The sequence below is a fragment of the Apodemus sylvaticus genome, chromosome 15 (genome assembly GCF_947179515.1).
Source record: "Apodemus sylvaticus chromosome 15, mApoSyl1.1, whole genome shotgun sequence".
Taxonomy (NCBI): domain Eukaryota; kingdom Metazoa; phylum Chordata; class Mammalia; order Rodentia; family Muridae; genus Apodemus; species Apodemus sylvaticus.
Window position 1 is genome coordinate 10,545,115 of NC_067486.1, and position 9,374 is coordinate 10,554,488.

Below are 9,374 nucleotides of genomic sequence, written 5' to 3' on the forward strand. Positions count from 1 at the left end.
CCCACAGGTTTGAATGCTTGCTCCACAGTTGAGGAAAACATTTTTTTTTTTTGAGAAGGATTAGGAGGTGTGGCTCATGGGAGGAGATGTGTCACGGTTTGTTGGCTTCCAGTTCCCAGCCCTGCACATCTGGTGTTGTGGATCAGATATGAGCTCTCTCGGCTTCTGCCCCATCACCATGCTACTCATGGACGCTAGCCCTCTGGAGCTGGGAGCCCCAAACTAAATGCTTTCTATTATAAGTTGCTTGGGTCATGGAGTTCTATCAAAGCAATACAAAAGTAACCAAGACAGATGGCTCAGGAAGAAAGATGGAGGAGAAAAACTGCTAAATACTAAGACCCTGAGACAGGTCACTCTCAAGAGTCAACCTTATTTTTTTTTAAATTGTAAAAAATAAATACTTTTAAAAATAAAAGATCTATAAATCAAACTTAATTAGTAACTTTGGGAGGTCCTACCTGGAATGAATGTGCTATTTTTAATAAGATCAAGAAACTTAAACATAGGCAACTGACATATTTAAAATAAGGATGTTATCAGGTATGGCAATAATATTCTGAGTATGTTACTTTGAAGCCCATGTTTGTAATTTTGTACTGAATTATTCAATATATTCACGAGGGATTAGTGAAAGTGTGTACACGAACTGACTGAAGACATCTGCCAGTTAGGGCAAGGTTAATAGCATCATCATGTGCCATATTATTCTAAGTTATTTTAGATATATTTTAAAATGTGATTAATAGAACAAAACAAAACAAATCAAGTGGAAAAGACAGTGTGGCATTAAAATCTAAAACTTGAGACCCAGGGCACCTACAGCCCTTTCTGATGCTCAGTCAACCTTCAACTTCAGATTACACACCGTTCTTCAAATGTCACCATGTTGTTCCTCTTCTGAACTGACATTCTCTGTTCCAAGGTTTATAATAAACTGAGTCACCCAGCTACCTGCGGGGGCTTCCTGTCTGTCATTTGGAAGGAAAAAAGAATACATTTCTAGAATCATTCAAGTATCTTCCCAACTTTAACCTTTCAGAAGGTGACTACAGAAAGTGACTGCAATGGTGTTAAAATTCACAGCCAATGACTTCCCAGCAAGCAATTAATCCAGCAGATTCATGTGGATTCCTTAAGACAGAAGACCAATAAAACACAAGGACCAAGGAGGTATGTGCAGCCAAATGCACAGATATTGACCAACCACATCCCACCAGGCAATAATTGACTGCCCAATCTGAAACCATACAATGTGGATACCAGGCACCATGAGGCAGCTATTCAAAGCCTCTACAAGCTGCTGAAGCCTTCCCTGTGCCTCACTTCAGATACATCCAAACGAGAAAGGCACACAGCTGCCAAACTATGCCAGTTCTTCTGTTTCAGTCTTTCTCTCTCCTTTATACCCTTGGGAACTAGGATCTTAACAGAACTCCCATGGCTTTCTCACAATAGTAAGATATTATCTTGGTCAAAGCCTACATAAGCATGTATATGAACACACACACACACACACACCCTTGCATTTGCTTCTACACCAGCAGATCTGAGCCTGTGTTCTTGAGTCCAGTAGCACTCACACCCCCTTGGGACTATTCTATATGCCCCATTCTGTAATCTCCACTCACACCTACAGAACCAGAAACTCAGGCCGCGGATCAGCACCCCATGCTTTAGCCAAACAATTCTGGAAACATAAAAGAAGGAGGAGGGGGGAGGACAAGGAGGAGGAGGAGGAGGAAGAGGAGGAAGAGGAGGAGGAGGAAAAGGAGGAAGAGGAAGAGGAAGAGGAAGAGGAAGAAGGAGGAGGAGGAGGAGGAGGAGGAGGAGGAGGAGGAGGAGGAGGAGGAGGAGGAGGAGGAGGAGGAGAAGGAGAAGGAGAAGGAGAAGGAGAAGGAGGAGAAGAAAGAGAAGAAGGAGAAGAAGGAGAAGAAGGAGAAGAAGGAGAAGAAGGAGAAGAAGGAGAAGGAGAAGAAGGAGAAGAAGGAGGAGAAGAAGAAGAAGAAAAGTCATACATTCAGTGGAATTAAATAAATAAGACTAGACAAAACACTGTGATTCCTTTTAACTCTTGAAAGCCTGGCATGGAATAGAGTAAGATGTTCTAATTCAACCCAGGGTAGGAACAGAGCCATTAAGAGACCAAAGAAAGAGAAGAGAGGCTGTGTCTACACTCAGTGTTCTCAGATGTGAACATCTGAATGATTGGTGGCCTAGCATTCCCTGAAAAAGGAGACCCCAAGATGACCACCCAGCCTGGGGCTGTGCAATGCTTGGGGGACAGACCAAGCCCAAGATGACCCCTGCCTGGTTCTATAATGCACTAGCACATCATGGTACCCCTGAGACCACTCCTGGGATGACCTCAGACACTCAGGGACCCCTAAGTACCACTAAGAGGAGCAAGTAAGTGGTGGAGAAATGGAAGAAAAAAGCGAAACAGAAGGATGTGGGCACAGTGAAGAGAGGAAGAACTAGAGACTCTAGGGTAGTGGGGAACAGCCTGATGTAAGCCGGTGATGCCACCTGTGATGTGAATAGCATGTGAGACCATGGTGGGGTCCTGGCCCATGCTGCCATTGGAAGCCATGTCTGGATCCATGGCCCTGCAGCAGCAGGGTCTGTTACCACCAAAGGCCAGAAAGACACCCTAGTCTGGGCTGCCACCCAGGGACATGTTGATGTCTGAGTGCTGTGCAGACCTGGTCCCACTCCTCACCTGCCTCTTGTCTGCTGGGCAGTGGCATGGACGAGGGAGAGACACCCTCCTCCCCTCCCTCATCCCTCACCATCTATGGAAGGTGGGAGAGCTGGCCCTGGGGTCATGAGAGTGGGAGACCTGGCCATGTCCCTCACAGGCTGCAATACTCAAGGGAACTGGGCAGGTTGACCAGTTCAGATACCTCTCAGGCCCAGATCCAGGGCTTTGACTTGGTACCCCACCAATATCTACCCCATCAATGAACTGCTGGAGTGCATGAAGAGGTTGGTCCTACAGATTCACAATTACAGGATCTCTATGACACAGGGCAACAGCAGGATATTCAAGGAGTCTCAGTGAGGTTCCAGTACTGAAGAATAGCAGTAAACTCCTCAAGCCAAACCAAGAAGTCATTGTAGGGAACATTTTCAAGCAAACCACTGTGGATAAAAAGGTATGCCGTGGTATGCACTGTGACACACCACAGTGAGATTTTCTTTTTCTGTTAGGGTGAAGGTGGCTAAGAGGGGAGGGGAAAGATGAGTAGGATTGGGGTGCATGATGTAAAATTCACAAAGAACTAAGAAAAGGTTTAAGAAAAGGAAATCTGAAGATGTAACCAATGGGATTGAGGATTGATGAAGTATGGTGGAGGGGTCAGAAATGAGGGCTAAGTGGTTGCCTTACCACATTCATCCTCCACTGAGCCTCATTCTGCCTTTCACCAATACACCAGAAAGCGTTCATTAAACAAGCCCAGTGTCTGCTTCTCCAAAATATACCAAATGATGGTGAGACTCAGACAGAGAACCTTGTGGGAGGTCACCAAAGGATATGCACGACAGAAGATGTGAAATGACTCCTGCAGAGTCTACATTCCCTCCTGAATCTTTTTTACATCTAAAGAGAAGAGGAAGGGTCTTTAGGAAGAAATAAAAAGCATCTTCAAGGATTATGGATTTCTGCCATGCATCTCGGCTCCAAGGTGAGGTGGGTTGTTGCTTGTTTTGAATCTGAACCAAATGTCCCTTGCCTAGAGCTTTATGCTTCCATGCGGAGAAGGGCGTGGGGGGTCAGGTCACATCCAGTAGGAAAGGACGTCAAGACCGTAAAGAACGAGGCTTTGTAAGTAGGAATGTACAGCTAATGCCTCCATGTTCCCAGAATACATTTGATTTTTTTTTTTTTTGGCAAAAATTAAAATGCCCAGGGTTTTCCTTTTACCTTCATTTTTATTAGGTTATAAAACTAGTAAGATCATGATTCACACTAGAAAGAATTATTTTCAGGTTTTAAGGGATCACCACGTTTCAGACTCTTTTCATATTATCTTAATTATGGCGAGGCTGCACAGTATTTATAAATGTAGAGGAAAGTCACCCAGATGATAATATTTCAAACACTCCCTACATTCGATTTAATTAATAAACCCCCGAGCCATCTTTTGCGGAAATAACTGCCTTAAGCTTCAAAGAGAGAGAGAGAGAGTTTTCGGTTTAAGAGTAGCAAAGTTCAGCATTTTAAAGTAGGTTGTTTTACCACAAATGTCTGTGGTAACAGAAAAAAATGGAAAAATTACTAACGGAAGAGAGTCAAGGAGAGCAACCACTCTTGACCATGTTCAATGTGTGTGTATATGTGTGTGTGTGTATCTGTCTGTCTGTCTGTGTTTATGTGTCACTGTGTATGTGTCTGTACGTGTTTATGTGTCACTGTGTGTATGTCTGTCTGTCTGTCTTTATGTGTCACTGTGTCTGTCTGTCTTTATGTGTCACTGTGTGTGTGTGTCTGTCTGTCTGCCTGTGTTTATGTGTCACTGTGTATGTGTCTGTACGTGTTTATGTGTCACTGTGTGTGTCTGTGTTTATGTGTCACTATGTGTGTGTCTGTGTTTATGTATCAGTGTGTGTGTGTGTCTGTGTTTATGTGTCACTGTGTGTGTATCTGTCTGTGTTTATGTGTCACTGTGTGTGTGTCTGTCTATGTTTATGTATCTCTGTGTGTGCATGTCTGTCTGTGTTTATGTGTCACTGTGTGTGTGTGTCTGTGTTTATGTGTCACTGTGTGTCTGTCTGTCTATGTTTATGTGTCACTGTGTGTGTGTCTGTCTGTGTTTATGTGTCACTGTGTGTGTCTGTCTGTGTTTATGTGTCACTGTGTGTCTGTCTATGTTTATGTGTCACTGTGTGTGTGTGTCTGTGTTTATGTGTCACTGTGTGTGTGTCTGTCTGTGTTTATGTGTCACTGTGTGTGTCTGTCTGTGTTTATGTGTCACTGTGTGTCTGTCTATGTTTATGTGTCACTGTGTGTCTGTGTTTATGTGTCACTGTGTGTGTGTGTCTGTGTTTATGTGTCACTGTGTGTGTGTCTGTCTGTCTGTGTTTATGTGTCACTGTGTGTGTCTGTGTTTATGTGTCACTGTGTGTGTCTGTCTGTGTTTATGTGTCACTGTGTGTCTGTCTACGTTTATGTGTCACTGTGTGTCTGTGTTTATGTGTCACTGTGTGTGTGTGTCTGTGTTTACGTGTCACTGTGTGTGTGTCTGTCTGTCTGTGTTTATGTGTCACTGTGTGTCTGTCTGTGTTTATGTGTCACCATGTGTCTGCCTAAGTTTATGTGTCACTGTGTGTCTGTGTTTATGTGTCACTGTGTGTGTGTGTCTGTGTTTATGTGTCACTGTGTATGTATCTGTCTGTGTTTATGTGTCACTGTGTGTGTGTCTGTGTTTATGTGTCTCTGTGTGTCTGTGTTTATGTGTCACTGTGTGTCTGTCTGTGTTTATGCGTCATTGTGTGTGCGTGTCTGTCTGTGTTTATGCGTCACTGTGTGTGTGTCTGTCTGTGTTTATGTGTCACTGTGTGTGTCTGTGTGTGTTTATGTGTCACTGTGTGTCTGTCTAAGTTTATGTGTCACTGTGTGTCTGTGTTTATGTGTCACTGTGTGTGTGTGTCTGTGTTTATGTGTCACTGTGTGTCTGTCTGTCTGTGTTTATGTGTCACTGTGTGTGTGTCTGTCTGTGTTTATATGTCACTGTGTGTCTGTCTGTGCTTATGTGTCATTGTTCACACATGGCAGACAGACACCAACTCTTGCAGGAGTCAGCTCTTTCTTCCCACAGTCACGTTGGTCCCTGGGAGAGAACTCAGGCCCAGGCTTTCTGGAACTGCCTTCCCTGCTGAGCCGTCTTGCCGACTCCCTCTTATGCTTCCAGTGCCTATAAAGGACTCTCCTTTCTCCACCTACTTTGGCCATTTTTATTGAAGGCCTTTATTATTTGGATTATCTGCAGGGGACTGGAATTGTGTTTGTGGAAACAATGACAAACAGAGAGAGAAAAGGCACAGCGAGTGTATGCAGCCCTGGCTACTGCAAAGGAGTCGTCACCTTCACTTGAGTTCTGCAGAGACTCAAGGACAAGCACAGGCTTGGGGTCGGCTGGAGGGTGGTCTTACTGGAAGCCATTGCCAGGGGAATCTGGAGGCATCTCACTGGCTACAAACTGGGCCTCCTACTGCATATATGGCTTTCTCTGACTGGCTCAGAATTGGAAATGGGATAAATTCCCTAATTTTAAAATTTATTTATTTATTTATCTATCTATTGTATGTAAGTACAGTACACTGTCAATCTCTTCAGCCCCACCAGAAGAGGGGCATCAGATCCCATTACAGATGGTTGTAAGCCACCATGTAGTTAGTTGCTGGGAATTGAATGCAAGACCTCTGGAAGAGCAGTCAGTGCTCTTAATCACTGAGCCATTGCTCCAGGAGGAAGGAATTTACCTCTGTGGTCACAGGGCTCCAAACCCAAAGGACATTTCATATCATTCCACTTTTGTAAGGGTCTGTACAGGTGGAGACAAACTGAAAACATTGGAGCTGATAGTCCCTGGAAAGATACAAGTTTAGAGAAATGGTTGCGAGCCACTAACCCACTGGTGCTCTTTACTAGCAAGGGTAGCAAAGTCCCCAGCTCTAAACAAAGAGGAGAATGGAGCTGGACTGACAGAGTGCTGTGCCCCAGCACAGATGCAAAACCACTGTGAGCACCAAACAAAATGCTGTCCGGGAAAGATGGTCCCAAGCCAGCGCATTCATGCCCCTGCCCACTTTGCTACACTGACCAGCGTCACCTGTCTTATCGTGGTGCACAAGGCACGTTGTTCTTAAATATGCATTCTTAACTCACCTCACACCAGAAAGGAGAGTTGGGTTGCCTACAATTGGTGGTTGTCAAGAATGAGGATCTTCGGGTTGGAGAGATGGCTCAGGGGTTAAGAGCACTGACTGCTCTCCCGAAGGTCCTGAGTTCAAATCCCAGCAACCACATGGTGGCTCACAACCATCTATAATGGGATCTGATGTCCTCTTCTGGTGTGTCTGAAGACAGCTACAGTGTACATACATATAATAAATAAATAAATCTTTAAAAAAAAAAAAAAGAATGAGGATCTTCCAGTCTAGCCACTGGGTAAGTTGTGTCAAGGTTTATCTAAGTGTATGTGAACTTTAAAAGAGTCAAAGTTAAATGCTCCTGGTGGGACAAGGACCCTCTTTCCTTGACCAGTAGACCCACCATGGGCTTTGACTCAAGGCATTAAATCCACATCAAGCACCCACGCAGACTATAGCCAAGGAGTCTCAAATGCACTCCTTCTGTGATAACAAATTCCACATGGAGTAGGGTGTTTATGAACCACACAAGTTTACCCATGACCATTCTGAAGGCTGAGAAGAAAAGATCAAGGTGTGGGCAGTGTCTTAGTTAAGTTTTGTCTTTCACCAAGACCAAGTCCACAAATCTCAATAACTTAGAAGCCTTAGCTCAGAACCCTTGTGTTGAGGGTTAAGTTTCCAGAACAGAGGGATGGTGTCAACAACAGAGCTGAAGACTCTCAGGAGGCACTGGGAAATACAGAGCACCCATGACAGAAGGGTGGGAGGGGATAAAAAGGGAATCAACATACTTACTAATAAGTCCGGGAAAATGGACTGTCCATGCGATGTCTGCGCTGCCCCACAGCCCAACCATAATGCAAGGAAGGAGGCTCTGGTGCTACTCCAGAACAGGAACACTGCCCCTGACACTTCAGGTGGGACCTTCCTGTTTTGGCCTTCCAGCATAAATTCCAGCTTAAAAACAAGGGAGCAAACAAAACCCTGGAATGCCAAATGAGCATTCCCTCCATCTTTCCTCTCTCCTCCCTCTCCTTCCCCTTCCCCTTTCCCTTCCCCTCCTTCTCCTTCTCCTTCTTCTTCTCTTCTCCTTCTCCTTCTTCTTCTCCTCCTCCTCTTCCTCTCCTCCCTCTCTCTCTCTCTCTCTCTCTCTCTCTCTCTCTCTCTCTCTCTCTCTCTCTCTCCCCCTCTCTCTGTCCTGCCTTGCCTTTTGCATAACTGTGACATCATGTCGGGAGACCACTGATCCTCTGTGCAGTACCACAGGGAGAGCATCTGCTTGAGAAGCAGGCGTGTGCTCATCTTCCCACTCCCTACCCTCCAAGCAGGGGAGACGGACGCCGGACAGCAAGGAGGGTAGCTGCAGGAAGCAGCCCTCTGCCTGTTGCACAGTTGGCATTAGGGAGACCTGAGTCAGGGCTAGCTCGGGTGCACGGGACACACAGAAGTAGGCCTGGGCTGTCCTGTGGTACCGACACAAGGTCTTCTCCAGGGTGGGAGCCTGCACCACAGGAAATGACAGGGTATGGCACTGATGGCAACTGCTTATGTATCTCAGGTGACCGAGGAGATGGCTCATGTTAGGGACAGGATAGAAATGAGAAGAAGCCATCCTGACCCCAAAGAGCCCAAGAGGAACTCACAATGAACCCCAAGAAGAAGCTGTACTGGGAAGAACCCAATCCACCATAGCCCAATGCATCACTACCTGATTTCTTGTCCATTACTGGGAATTAAATCTAGATCATGACACATCCTAGGAGCATGGTGGACCACTGGGCGGCATCCCAGCACTTCCTCCACAGTTTATCCTGAGACAGGATCTAAGTTACTGTCATGCTCTGTAACCCAAGCAGGCCTTGATCTTACAATCTTCTTGCTCAGACTCTGAGCCACCAGTTCAAACTTGACTCCCAGCCACCAGTTTTCAATATTCAGTAGTAATCTTTCTATTTTTAATTACTATATTACTGGATTCTATGGATAGAAAGTAAATTTTCTACAAAACCTCCCCCATGAATAAACATTTGCCATACTAATTTTGGGAGACACTCTTTTGCTTTCAAGAAAGGATGTGGTCTTTGGCTCTGGTAGGACAATGATAACCCAGGGGTAACTAGGAGGGGGGTGACATTCCGGGACAATTTTTCCTTCCAGCTCAGAAAAAGGAAGACAGAAAAGGTTTGCTTGAATTCACTCTTTTTCATAGCTTCCCAGACACACAGTTGTCTTAGTCAGGGTTTCTATTCCTGCACAAACATCATGACCAAGAAGCAAGTTGGGGAGGAAAGGGTTTATTGAGCTTACACTTCCATGCTGCAGTTCATCACTAAAGGAAGTCAGGACTGGAACTCAAGCAGGTCAGGAAGCAGGAGCTGATGCAGAGGCCATGGAGGGATCTTTCTTACTGGCTTGCTTCCCCTGGCTTGCTCAGCTTACTCTCTTATAGAAGCCAAGAATACCAGCCCAAAGGTGGTACCACCCACAAGGGGCCC

The 9,374-nt window shown here is 45.3% G+C and overlaps 1 pseudogene; it reads left to right on the top strand.

The window, feature by feature from the left end:
* The first annotated feature begins 2,136 nt into the window (after nucleotides 1–2,136).
* LOC127666406 (uncharacterized) lies at nucleotides 2,137–2,224 on the top strand (annotated as a pseudogene).
* Nucleotides 2,225–9,374: the final 7,150 nt, after the last annotated feature.